This window comes from Erpetoichthys calabaricus, chromosome 1 (genome assembly GCF_900747795.2).
Source record: "Erpetoichthys calabaricus chromosome 1, fErpCal1.3, whole genome shotgun sequence".
NCBI lineage: Eukaryota > Metazoa > Chordata > Cladistia > Polypteriformes > Polypteridae > Erpetoichthys > Erpetoichthys calabaricus.
The window spans coordinates 305,999,350-306,013,715 of NC_041394.2; positions in this window are offsets into that span (position 1 = coordinate 305,999,350).

Genomic DNA, 14,366 nt, shown 5'->3' on the forward strand with positions numbered 1-14,366 from the left:
CCTGCCACCAAGGAGTTTTGTGACCACCTCAGTGACCTCAGTCCCAGAGATGGGGGAGCCCACCTCCGAGTCCCCAGGCTCTGCTTCCTCACTGGAAGGCATGTTAGTGGGATTGAGGAGGTCTTTGAAGTACTCCCCCCACCGACCCACAACGTCCCGAGTCGAGGTCAGCAGCGCACCATCCCCACCATATACAGCGTTGACACTGCACTGCTTCCCCCTCCTGAGACGCCGGACGGTGGACCAGAATCTCCTCAAAGCCATCCGAAACTCGTTCTCCATGGCCTCCCCAAACTCCTCCCATGCCCGTGTTTTTGCCTCAGCACCACGACAGGCACCGACCACCTTACGGCCACAGCTCCAGTCAGCCGCCTCAACAATAGAGGCACGGAACATGGCTCATTCGAACTCAATGTCCCCCACCTCCCTCGGGACATGGTCGAAGTTCTTCTGGAGGTGGGAGTTGAAGCTGCTTCTGACAAGGGGCTCTGCCAGACGTTCCCAGTAGACCCTCACAACACGTTTGGGCCTACCAGGCCAGACCGGCATCCTCCCCCACCATCGAAGCCAACTCACCACCAGGTGGTGATCAGTTGACAGCTCCGCCCCTCTCTTCACCCGAGTGTCCAAGACATGTGGCCACAAGTCCGACGACACGACCACAAAGTCGATCATCGAACTGAGGCCTAGGGTGTCCTGGTGCCAAGTGCACACCCCTATGCTTGAACATGGTGTTTGTTATGGACAATCCGTGACGAGCACAGAAGTCCAATAACAAAACACCACTCGGGTTCAGATCGGGGGGGCCATTCCTCCCAATCACACCCTTCCAGGTTTCATGATGGCGAGCGCCTGGTGGCCGGGCTTGCACCCATGGGGCTCGGCTGGGCACAGCCTGAAGAAGCAACGTGGGTCCCCCTTCCCATGGGCTCACCACCTATGGGAGGGGCCAAGGAGGTCTGGTGCAGTGTGAGTTGGGTAGTGGCCAAAGGCGGGGACCTTGGCGGTCCGATCCTCGGCTACAGAAGTAACTACTGTACATGGTCTGTATTATAAATGTGAGCACACGTTTTACATCTTTTCTGTCGGCAGGGAGATGTGCCATTTTCTGTTGGTTCACTTAGGGAGCTTCGGACAATTAGTTGCTGCAGGTTTGGTGGTTGTCTGTATGCCAGGAGGGGAGGTTCAGGAAATACGTTTTTCAATGTTTGGTCATTGTTTAGCTTTGGCTGAAGTTCTTTTATAATTTTTCGAAGTGCTTCAAGACGTGGGTTGTTGCTGACAACAAGGGGGATGCGGTTCTTGTCTTTATTTTTATATTCCAGAAGGTTGTGTCTGGCTATGGCAGTATCTCTTCTTATTTGAGTGTCTGTTGTTTTGGGGGTATAACCTTGCCTGATGAAATCTTGTCTGAACTCCTGCAGTTGTTTATCCCGGTCTGTCGGGTCTGAGCAAATATGATTGTATTGTATTGCTTGGCTGAAAATAATGGAGCGCCTTATACATTTGGGGTGGAAGCTATCACTTCTCAGGAAGGTCCGTCTGTCTGTTGGTTTGTGAAAAACAGAAGTTACAAGGGTGTTATCTTTCAGTTGAATGGTGGTGTCAAGGAAGCTGACTTCTGTTTTTGAGTAATTCAGTTTCAGCTTTATGTTGGGGTGAAAAGAATTATATTCATTGTGAAAATGGAGGAGGTCAGTGCAGATTATGAAGATGTTATCTATGTAACGGAGATACAACATTGGTTTTAAGATGCACATTGACATAAAATCTTCCTCCAATTTCACCATAAATAGGTTTGCATAGTGAGGTGCAAACTGACAGCCCATTGCAGTCCCCATTTGTTGCAAGTAGAAATCTTGTCCAAAAGAGAATAGATTATGTATCAGAGTGAATGTTATCATTTCTATTACTGACTTTGTGGGTAAATCATGTTGTTTGAGGTACGTTTCACATGCCAATATGCCATCATCATGGGGGATGTTTGTGTAAAGTGCCTCAACATCCATTGTGGCCAGTAAGGTTCCCTCAGGTAAGGGGCCTGTAGCAGACAGTTTTTTTTAAAGAAGTCAGTGGTGTCCTGGATGTAGCTGGTTGTATTACAGGTGAGGGGTTTAAGGATATGCTGCACCCAACCTGATACTTTTTCTGTAAGGGAGCCAGTTCCTGAGATTATAGGCCTTCCTGGGTTCCCTTCTTTGTGGATTTTAGGAAGCATGTAGAAGTAACCCATTTTGGGGTTCTCAGGAATTAAACTGTTTATATGATCCCTGATGTCAAAAGGAAAGCTACTTACTATCTTTTTTTAGTTCCTTCTTGTAGAGATCTGTGGGGTCTTCTTGTAGTTTGTAATAATGCATAGTATTGGACAATTGTCTTTGTGCCCCCTGTATATAATCTGATGTGTTCATGATAACTAAAACACCCCCTTTGTCTGCTGGTTTGATAATTATATCTGTATTTTCCCATTAGTAAATATATGGCTCCCCGCTCATCCCCAGTAATGTTTTCTATCCAAATTTGCTGCCTGTTTAAGATCCCTGTTTTCACTCTCCGTCGGAAGCAGTCTATATACGTAATTATCCAGGGTGGAGTTTCTGCCAGCTTCTGGTGTCCATGTGGATTTATTGGTGAGGTTGTTGTAACTGCTTGTTGTTGGTTCCTGTGTGTTACTGTTTTCTTTCTTCTGGAAAAATTCTTTTAGTCTGAGTTTTCTGAAGAATTCTTCCATATCACTGCAGAGTCTGATGTTGTCAATGAGCTTTGCAGGACAATATGAGAATCCCTTTGTAAGTACTGAAACCTCTGGTTCATTTGGTGTGTGTGAGGAGAGATTAACAATGCAGGTCTGTTGCTCTTTGTTTTTTGCTATTAAGTGTCCAGCTATCTCGTAGTCTATGCAGCTTTTTCTTTTTTTTAACAATAAGGAGTTTCTGGAGTCTTTTGTAATAGAGATGGAGCTCCTTTACCATCTCCTGCCTGTCATTTCCAAGGAGCAGGATGAGGTCTTGGATCTCTCTTTGTGTGTTCTTCTTGATGTTGTAGAAAATTTGGATTAAGTGGTTTCTTATCCTTGCAGATGTCCTAAAACAAAGTTGCTCTGCCATAGTAGGAGAGACATTGCTTTTAATCAAAAAAGAATTCCCCACCAAAGAAATTATTTTTTCTATCCCACGGTTGGATTTCATTGCTGAGTACTAGTATGTGCTTCTCAGTCACACCCATGTTTCTTTGTGCCAGATCCCATCCTTCACCCTAAGGACATCTCCTTGTGTCTTTTTCTAAGTCACCCAGCCATCAGGTGCTTACCAATGAACACCACCCCAAGGAGTAGGGGCAGTTTTTCTTATTTAGGGTAAGATTAAAATTTATATATGTTTTTAAAAAACTAGGGGGTTTTGGCCCCTGCTCGCTTCACTCGGCAACCCCTTTCCCCTCCGCCAGCGCTATGCGCCGTTGTGAAGAGGGGGGCTGAACGCACCCAAAGGAGACCAGGGCACTCTTCCGAAACCCCTCTTAAATAGTGATACAATGGGAAACAAATACATTTTTTTTACCTCCTCTTTGCTCGATCAGCTGCTGGCTTGCTGCTGCTGCCATGCCACGTGATCTGCATTTCAACGCTTCAAACTTTTAAAAGCCTGTACAGCACCTGAATATTCAATCTCTTTTCGCTGTTCCGTTATTTCACTGAGTAATATTTTCAGTTTGTTTGCCCTAATGCGATCTTTACTGTCATGTTTTGGGTAATTTGAATCTTCCTACTTCCATTATCTCTAATCTGCTCTGCATGTGTATCACCGGACTTGGTTCCAAAGGTTGTAAGTATGACGTGACTTGTCCGGGAAGTGAAAGTGACTCTCTGTCTCTCTTAAAAAGATCACATCTTGCTGCAGGAAAAATGTCTCGTATAGTTGCAAGATTTTTTTTTATAATAGAGAGATTATGCCAATCATATTATGGGATTTATTAAAATTATTATTGCATTTTCTGTGGCATTTCACTTTAGACCACATTGCCATGGGTGACCCTTCCAGTATCATAAGGCTCTTCACTACATAGCTGTAAAGATCACTGAGACAAACTGACTTTTCTACAGTATATGCAAAGATCAGGATCATGGAGAGGACTAAAGTCATTTTTACATAGTATATACTGTGTAATTATGATAAGACAATATTACTTATCATTCCAAACAAGAAGAAATACAGAAAGCAGTCTATTTTGAAATATAATGTGATATGTCATTGATAAAAATGTATGAGATGATAAAGAAATAGTTAACAAGTAACGTTGCAACAAATGCTTTTTGACATATTAGAGATCATTATTATCAGAACCAATCTTTAATTAAAAATCAAATAAAAATATCTTAATTTAATTTAGACCAGTTCAAAAGTGATCCACTGATGTGCAGTAACATTTTATCCTACCCTGAATTCAGCCTGTTGTTCCTGTAAAATATGTTTAAACCTGACACAAGGGATGCACAAGCCAGTGTGTTTCTTCATGCTGGTCCTAAACCCAGAGAAATGGGCAGGGTTATGTCAGGAAGGGTAACCGGTGTAAAATTTTCCCAGATCAATATGTACACAACAATACAGATTTCCATACCTCTACCAGTACTGTTAGCCAACAGTGTGCTGGAGGAAATTGGGCTACTGTTGGCTAAAGAAGAAGAAGAAGAAGACAGGGGGAAGGCTTGTCCAGAGACAGGATTAGAATAGGAGGGTAAAGAGAGTGGAAGTAAAGCTAGGAACTTTGAATGTTGGCAATATTACTGGTAAAGGGAGATAGTTAGCTGATAAGATGGACAGAAGGAAGGCTAATATATTGTGCGTGCAAGAGACCAGATTGAAGGGGAATAAGGCCATGAATATCAGAGGCGGGTTCAAATTGTAGAGGTATTCTGAAGGAGTTATTTTATGCAGTATTTGCATTAAGTTTAATGCTATTTTTTTTTTTTTTACAATTGGAGTAGAGGATTTTTAAGAATCTTGTTCAGGTTCAGCCTTTAATTTAGAAACCAAGATTAATCCAACAACACTGACTAATAAAGTCCAACGCTTTAATCCCTCAGCAATCCATTCTCATACCCATGCAGTATCTAATTTATGGTTGTGAGTAGTCAAAGGCAGCTAGAATTTATCTGCTATATAAAAAGAGCTTGTAAATAAATGAAATGTTTTTTATCGGTATACAGTACATACATTTCAATTAGCTACTTTTCTTAGATGTACAGCATTATTATTTTTATTCAAAAGCTTTAGGAACCCTTCACATTTTTCCCCGAGTTCTTTAAAATTATGAACTGAAATGAAAGGAAGAGAATATCCTCAGCAGAAAAAGGGTTTGTCTTAACTTCTTCAAAGTAGTGCCTGAAGTCTTAAAAACAGATCTAGTCATTTTAACTACCTTGTGGAGAATAGTACAAACGTGAAATTGAAAAAGTTTTCATTTCAGTACAAAGGGAAGATTAAATATTATTTGCATGCCAAATATGGGAGTTTTATTTATCCATTTCCTTTCAGCCATGCATGAAATGATTCCAATTTCATTCCACAGCTTGACTTACTTATAGTTTGGATTATTAGCATCTAGGAAAATAGCAGAACAAAGAAAATGCATGTGTTTCTGCAGCTACTTAGCAATGCAAAGATATCACAGATTTTAGTACGCATACTTCAATGGCCTCATTTTGAATTATTCATTGATGATAAATAAAATGTCTAGTATTTATAAGAGTAGAAAAGAATATATGCACATTATTTTAATGGCACAATGTAAAGAATAATAAAAAATAACAATTATTATTAGAAGTGAAGTAATATATGTGAATTTTCACATAAACAGGATTCAGTAAGCAATATCTAGAATTTATTATTCCATTTAACTTCATGTATCAGAAATGCTTTAATGTTAAAAGGACTACTAGAAAATTAGGTTAACTGATGCTGTCATTCACATAAGGCTGTCTCTGTACTTTCCAGAGTGAAGTTCCAATGTTCTAGCACTACAGTATTACAGTATGTATGGTAATGAGAAGTATAGGAAAATATGGCTTTTATTTCTATAAACCATGGAAAATTACAGAAGTAAGACATGAGCTCTAAGTACACAAAGTAGGCTCTGCCGCAAACTGATTTTCCTCACACTCATGTCCACATTTTTATCTAGTCTTCATCCGGCATTTCCTCTCTTAATCTGCCCACCCTTTGTCCCTGTCAGAGACCTGTAGCCTCACATTACTGTGTTTTGAAAAGCTCAATCAGATTTCATAGCTGGATACCATTTGCCCTCATGTGCAAGGGTACCTCCTGAAGTTAGGAGATCTCATAAAAAGTTAAAACTGAACATTAGTTAGAATATAAATGCATAGAGTGGATAGCATTTCATAGGAATGATCATCTGAACCCCTCATTCATTCTCATTTCAGCTGAAATTCATTATTTCTTTGTAGTAGATTATTTCTTTCTTTCTGTAGCTTTGGTTAAGTTAAAATATACATGAAAGAGCAGGAATCCAAAAGTTGTCCAAAGCAGCCTATTACAGCATGAGTGGGAGATCCATAGAGTAGTGAAAAGACAATAATCCTCTTCTTGGATTTCCCACTGTCCCACTAAAAGAATATTAGAACAATCTAACTGAGAACAGGCCTGTCAACCCAACTCACTCCGGGTCAAGGACTATAAAAGGATTGTGGGAAATCCCAGATGGCGAGCTGAGCTGGGTGGTAGGGTGGCTAAGTGTCTGGGAGTATGGAGGATTGTTAATTATTGTAGTTTATTATTATTGTATGAGTATTGTGGAGAGGAGGGTGCTTTGTGCACGTGTTTGTCCAAATAAATATTATTATTGGACTTTTACCTGGTGTCTGGAGTCAAATCTGAGGGTTCAAGGGAGCGAGAGTGCCTCTATCTATCACTATATATATATATATATATATATATATATATATATATATATATATATATATATATATATATATATATATATATACTATATAACTACTCAAAAAAATATTTAGTTTTATTTAACATAGTTTGATGGAAATGAAAATCATCAACCTACAGAGGGCTGAATTCAATGACACCACCAAAAATCAAAGTGAAAAAATGATGAAGTGGGCTAGTCCATTTTGCCGAAATTTCATTGCAGCAACTCCAAATCATATTCAGTAGTTTGTATGGCCCCCATGTGCTTGTAAGCATGCCTGACGACATTGAGGGGGGGACATGCTCCTAAGGAGACGACGGATAGTGTCCTGGGGGATCTCCACCCAGATCTGGATCAGGGAATCACTGAGCTCCTGGACAGTCTGAGGTGCAACTTGGAGGCGCTGGATGGACCGAAACATAATGTCCCAGAGATGTTCTATTGGATTTATGTCAGGTGAGTATGGGGGCCAGTCAATGGTATCAATTCCTTCATCCTCCAGGAACTGCCTACATACTCTCGCCACATGAGGCCGGGCATTGTCTTGCACCAGGAGGAACCCAGGACCCACTGCACCAGCATAGGGTCTGACAATGGGTCCAAGGATTACATCCCGATACCTAATGGCAATCAAGGTTTCATTTTCTAGCCAGTAGAGTTCTGTGCGCCCCTTCATGGATATGCCTCCCTAGACCATCACTGATCTACCACCAAACAGGTCATGCTGAACGATGTTACCAGCAGCATAACGTTCTCCACGGGTTCTCCAGACCCTTTCACGTCTGTCACATGTGCTCAGGTTGAACCTGATCTCATCTGTGAAAAGCACAGGATGCCAGTGGTGGACCTACCAATTCTGATATTCTGTGGCAAATGCCAATTGAGCTCCACGGTGCCAGGAAGTGAGCACAGGGCCCACTAAAGGACGTCGGGTACTCAGGCCATCCTCATGAAGTCTGTTTCTGATTGTTTGGTCAGAGGCATTCTCACCAGTGGACTGCTGGAGGTTATTATATAGGGCTCTGGCAGTGCTCATCCTGTTCCTCCTTGCTCAAAGGAGCAGATACTGGTCCTGCTGATGGGTTAAGGACCTTCTACAGCCCTGTCCAGCTCTCCTAGAGTAACTGCCTGTCTCCTGGAATCTCCTCCATGCCCTTGAGACTGTGCTGGGAGACACAGCAAACCTTCTGGCAATGGCACGCATTGATGTGCCATCCGGGAGAAGGTGAACTACCTGTGCAAACTCTGTAGGGTCCAGGTATCGCCTCATGCTACCAATAGTGACACTGACCATAGCCAAATAAAAAACTAGTGAAAAAACAGATGAGGAGAGAAAAATGTCAGTTGCCTCCACCTGGTAAACCATTCCTGTTTTGGGGGTCATCTCATTGTTGCCCCTCTAGTGCACCTGTTGTTAATTTCATTAACACCAAAGCAGCTGAAACTGATTAACAAACCCTTCTGCTACTTAAATGACCAGATCGATTTCCCAGAAGTTTCACTGACTTGATGCTATACTCTAATTAAAAAGTGTTCCTTTAATTTTTTTTAGCATTTTATATATATATATATATATATATATATATATATATATATATATAAATTATTTATGTATTTATTTATTATTAATTATAAGACAGGGAAATTACTCAGTCTCCTTAACAGTTTGTACACCATACATACTAAGTGGTGATGATGTATTTCTGCTGTCCAATGTCTGAAGCTTGTATCCTTACAACAAGGAAGTCCTTGTCAGAATTTTCCCCCTCAGTATCTTCAGAACCTCAACTCAAAGTTTTATTTTCAAGTATTTGCAAACAAGGATATACAGCATAACCATAATTGTATGGCAGTATTTATGTTAAGATTTTTGAAAACTGTATACAAGTTTCTATCTGGAGTAGATTGCTTACGTAGCATTGTAAAATCTGAAGGTAGACGGGATGCTGAGCTCTCTGTCTTGCAGTGCTTTTCCCACTAAATCACTTGCTTGCCTTTAGGAAATTTCCAACATAAATGTAAGCAGACATGTACTTTGGGTCCACTGAGGCAAAACGTGGAAGGGAATGCTTCATATATTTTGACTACATCAGCCGGTGGCAATCATTCTACTATGATTTATACAGTATATTCAAGTCTTTAATCGCACATCTATAAACAATAAAGGCATAGTCTAACACAGTACATCTTGGCTATAAGGCAAATTCTGATACATTCAACATTTTGTGATGCTGAATGTTGGCTTTAAATAAACAACCCTCATATACTGGTAAATCCGTAAAGAGCTATGAGGAAAGACTGAAAGAGATTAACCTTCTCAGTTTATATAAATTGAGATTAAGAGGTGAAAAGACTGAATTGTTTTAAATTTGCGAAGTTAGCATAATGAATCCCAGCTATTATTTTAGAATAAGCTATTCAACAAGAACACAAAATTGGAAACTAGCCAAGGGAAGATTTTGCACAAATGTTAGAAAGTTTTTCTTCATACAGTGAACCGTAGACACATGGAAAAAGTTACAAAGTAGCATGTTAAAAAAATCTTACTTTGAGGACCTTCAAGAGCCAATGTTAATTTGGAGCATATAGGACTGGCAAACTTATTGGCCTGTTCTCATTAAAATTTTTCTTCAGGTAAGTGTGATATCAAAAATATTGGCAACATCATGTTGCCCCTTTCTTACTTAATAATCAGTTGCTGTTGCAAATGGTTTTGATGATTGCTTTGTTTTAATTTTAGTTAATTTTCTATTTTGGGATTCACTACCTTTAGTTGTTTCTTATGTACTTATCTAGCATCCAAACAATAATGAGATGCAATCTGAGTCAACCACAGAACTACTCACTCGAGGGTAATTAGTCTCAATTCCTCCCCAGCTTTTTTGCTGCAACCAGTTTCTTAATTCGAAGCCAAATGTTGCTGTTAATGAAATATCCATCCATTCATCCATCCATTTTCCAACCCGCTGAATCTGAACACAGGGTCACGGGGTCTGCTGGAGCCAATCCCAGCCAACACAGGGCACAAGGCAGGAACCAATCCCGGGCAGGGTGCCAACCCACCGCAGGACACACACAAACACACACTAGGGCCAATTTAGAATCGCCAATCCACCTAACCTGCATGTCTTTGGACTGTGGGAGGAAACCGGAGCGCCTGGAGGAAACCCACGCAGACACAGGGAGAACATGCAAACTCCACACAGGGAGGACCCGGGAAGCGAACCCGGGTCTCCTAACTGCAAGTCAGCAGCGCTACCACTGCGCCACCGTGCCGCCCTTAATGAAATATATTATTTAGTTATATGGCTTCTTAGTGTATTTGTTCTGCCACAGCCACACCTTTGCAAAAGATTCAGTGGACCAGAACAGACGACTGTTTCTCAAACTTTCATTTTTTTTCCATCCATCCATCCATCCATTTTCCAACCCGCTGAATCCGAACACAGGGTCACGGGGGTCTGCTGTAGCCAATCCCAGCCAACACAGGGCACAAGGCAGGGAACCAATCCTGGGCAGGGTGCCAACCCACCACAGGACACACACAAACACACCAAGCACACACTAGGGCCAATTTAGAATCGCCAATCCACCTAACCTGCATGTCTTTGGACTGTGGGAGGAAACCGGAGCGCCCGGAGGAAACCCACGCAGACACGGGGAGAACATGCAAACTCCACACAGGGAGGACCCGGGAAGCGAACCCGGGACTCCTAACTGCGAGTCAGCAGCGCTACCACTGCGCCACCGTGCCGCCCTTAATGAAATATATTATTTAGTTATATGGCTTCTTAGTGTATTTGTTCTGCCACAGCCACACCTTTGCAAAAGATTCAGTGGACCAGAACAGACGACTGTTTCTCAAACTTTCATTTTTTTTCATTTCAAATATTTAATTGGAACAGATTTGGGAATGTGATCAAGATAGTATTGGAATTCTTATGAATGACACTTCAGCAACCTTACATCTTGTGGGTAAAAACTAATTCAGAATTTAACTATACTATTTGCCTTTCTAAGGCTTAGAGTGCTGTGTATGTCCTAAATAGAAGAAAGTGTCCTAAATGATATTCTGACCCATCTTCACCACCCTATGAAGTGGTTTACGATTTTGGTACTGTACCAGAATGTGATGCAGCCTGTGAGGATGGACTCTACTGTGCACCTATAGAGGTTTCTGAGAACAGATGGAAAAATATGAGCTGTTCTCAGACATCTGAGAAAAAAAGGTGCTGGTGAGCCTTTTTGACAAAAGCCAAAACGTATTGTGTCACTCCAAGAAATTTAAAGCTGCTCACACTCTCAGCAGGCTCTCCTCCAATACAGAAAGAAGTGTGGTCTGCCTTCTGCTTTCTGTAGTCAATAACCAGGTTCTTGGTTTTGCTAACGTTAAGGGTAAGCCATGGCATGGTCTTTATCCATTTTACAATGCGTTTTGGTTGTGCTACTGAAAAATGAAAAATCTTTCAGATTTACGAGCAACTTTACAACTGATGTTCATAATATACTCAGTACTTATCATGGGCTTTCCAAAACCTCAATAAAACAGATATTTTATGAGTTTGTGTAAAGTACTTTATTAACTGTCCCTGGGGTCTCTTAGCAAAAACAATTGCAAGTTGATAGAAAAACAATCAACCAGCAATATTTTCATAATACATTATGGTTTTGTTCATTTAGTGGGATGAAATTAAAATAAAATAGTGAAAAGTAATATGAAGTGAACAATGCCATCTTTTAATAAAGAATTGGACCAAAGCATATAAATATGCACCAAATTGTAAACTTATTGTTTCCATGACAAAGGCAACTAAGCAGTGACAGATATATGCCATAAAAGAACACCTCCCTTTTTTAAAGAAGAAATTATTCTTCATATACGCAAACTCTACAAAAACACAGAGTGTTATTACTTACTAAGAGAGAGACAGATGGCCAAGACTGGAAATTAGCAAATTAAAAACATTGCCCCTCTCCCCAGAGGATTCCTGGCAATGCTTGGGCCTGTGGTACAGAGGAAATTACCTGAGCCATAGATGTCTGTGGGAATGATCTTCCAACATCACCACTGTGCTCAAACTTTGTCCAAATTGCTGTATTAAGTCTGACTGAGTGGACAGTGTATGTGTTTTACATGTTGTGTTTGATTTAAGGCAAAAGTTCTTTGTCACGCTACTGTTTGTAACAATTACAATATTTCATGATTAAACACCGCTCTTTGTTATGTTTTGGCCAGGGTTACATATATTTTCCTTTCCTTTGTCTTTTTTATGTATTTTTGTATGATTATTCTTTTAGTATTGCTCTCTTCACTTATCATTTGATCTGTATATTTAATGTATTATTGTTTTTGTTACATTTAAAAATATTCATGTATGGTTTCTTTAAATATCTTTCTGTTTCCTGTGTTTTGCAGGTGGTTCCACAAGGGAAGGGGCCACCTTTCCATCTGTTCATCGAGGGACTGCACCTAGCCTTAAAAAGACTGATGGGTATTGCAGTCCCATGTGGTTGGTGGTGGGACTGCCAATTGGCAGCACTGAACCGTGACTGGAGAGGATATGACAGCAAGTAAGGGGGAAATAGAAAGTGGAGAAAATGGAATGGAGAAGGATGTTTGGTAGGTAGTTAAAGGAAATAGAAGAAAGAAGGGTCATACAGAAGAAAACAGATTCATTAATGAGGATGCACAGATCAATACTGGGAAGAAATGTAAAAAGGGATATAAGGTAATTTTGACAGTTTCGAACAGTTCTATAAATCGGATGAAGATGACTGACTTGAAAAAGGCATTAGGAAATATAATTGTAGCTCAACTGCTCAGAGATGAGACATTGTTAATTTGTAATGATGAGATACAGAGAGATAAAACATTGACATTGAAACATGTTGGTGGTAAGATAGTATTGGCTAAGTGGTTAAGAGAATTAATTTCATGCATGCATCAGATGAGCAGATTAAAGTATAACTAACATTTGGGAAAGTTTTGGAGGCAAGAAGGTCAAAAGGATTTCTGGATGGAGTACATATAGTTTGTCAATAATGATTAAGTCTGGAGGTGATTCATTACCAAACAGAGTATCTTCAGTATTTTTGAATTATGGAGTTTGAGTTTATGTAGTGCCATCTCTGAGATGGAGAGGATCATGCAGTGATAGGAAATTGAGATACTGTAACTGTAGGGGGGAATAAAAGTGCTACATATGTATAACTTGTCATTAGGAAAATGTTAAGGTAGCAACAGGAGTGTCTTATGTAGAGGCTTTACAATAGGTTAAAGAAATATGTAAGGGTAATAGGGTTATACCAAAGAAATCAACACAGAAAGAAACACGATATTCACCTCCTACTCATGTTACTAAGGACACTTTAATATTGGATAAAGTTAAATTTGTTCCCTTTATAGGTGATATAGTTATTATACATTCCAAGCAAAAAGCACAACAGGAAAAACATGAAACAGGAGGAAACCTCTCAAAGAACATCCAGGGATTAATAAAGAGAGATAGCTCTAGAACTCCATTCTTGATATAATTTTTTTTGTCAGTTTTATTTGATATAGAGAAAGCATATGACAAGGTCTGGAAAGATGAGCTGTTAATAAAATGAAAAAAAAAAAAACTAGGTATAAAGTGTCAAATGCATATTTGAATCAAAGTCGTCTCATTTCAAAGGGCCAGTCAGGTCAGGGTGTGTAGGGAGTACTATAAAGTATACAATATAGAAAACAGCACTCCCCAAGGTAATGTCTGCAGTCTGATATTGTTCAATATTATAATAAATTATATTTTTGATAGTGGTATATGCAAGTCATTATATGCATAAAGATGGGACTGTGTGGAAAAGAGGCAGAAATCTTAACTTTACAGTTACAAGAAGTGGATAAGTGGGGTCAACAGTGGGTATTTAGATTCTTTGTTGTTTGTTTTAGTAAAAGACCATCTAAGCCTACAGTTGATCTGAGATTATATGGATAATCTATAGAACAGCTGTCAGTGGTGAATTCCTCTGATTGTAGATGAGAATGACACTTATCTGGAAACACCATACTGACAAAAGAATAAAATTGTGTAAAGTGTTTCTTAATGTCATTAGATGTCCTATGAGGTATAATTTGTGGGCAGATGGAAACAATAAATGATATTACGCATTTTTAAAACCAGTCATATGGTTCCAGTGAAAATGGGCCAAATGCCATTGCATTTACATAGGCCTCAGTTAGTTATGACATATTGGGTACATGTCCCCAACAAACAATATATTAACAGACTGATGGGAATATCTAAACAGCAGGATTAGTAGTTTTGGATGGCTGGTAATAAACAAGCAGAAGACATGAACTTTACTAATTTCATCTATGCTTTCAGTGTGAAATTATCAATTACTTCTCCATGGCTGATTCCTCTACCAACAGTAGATTTCACTCTACA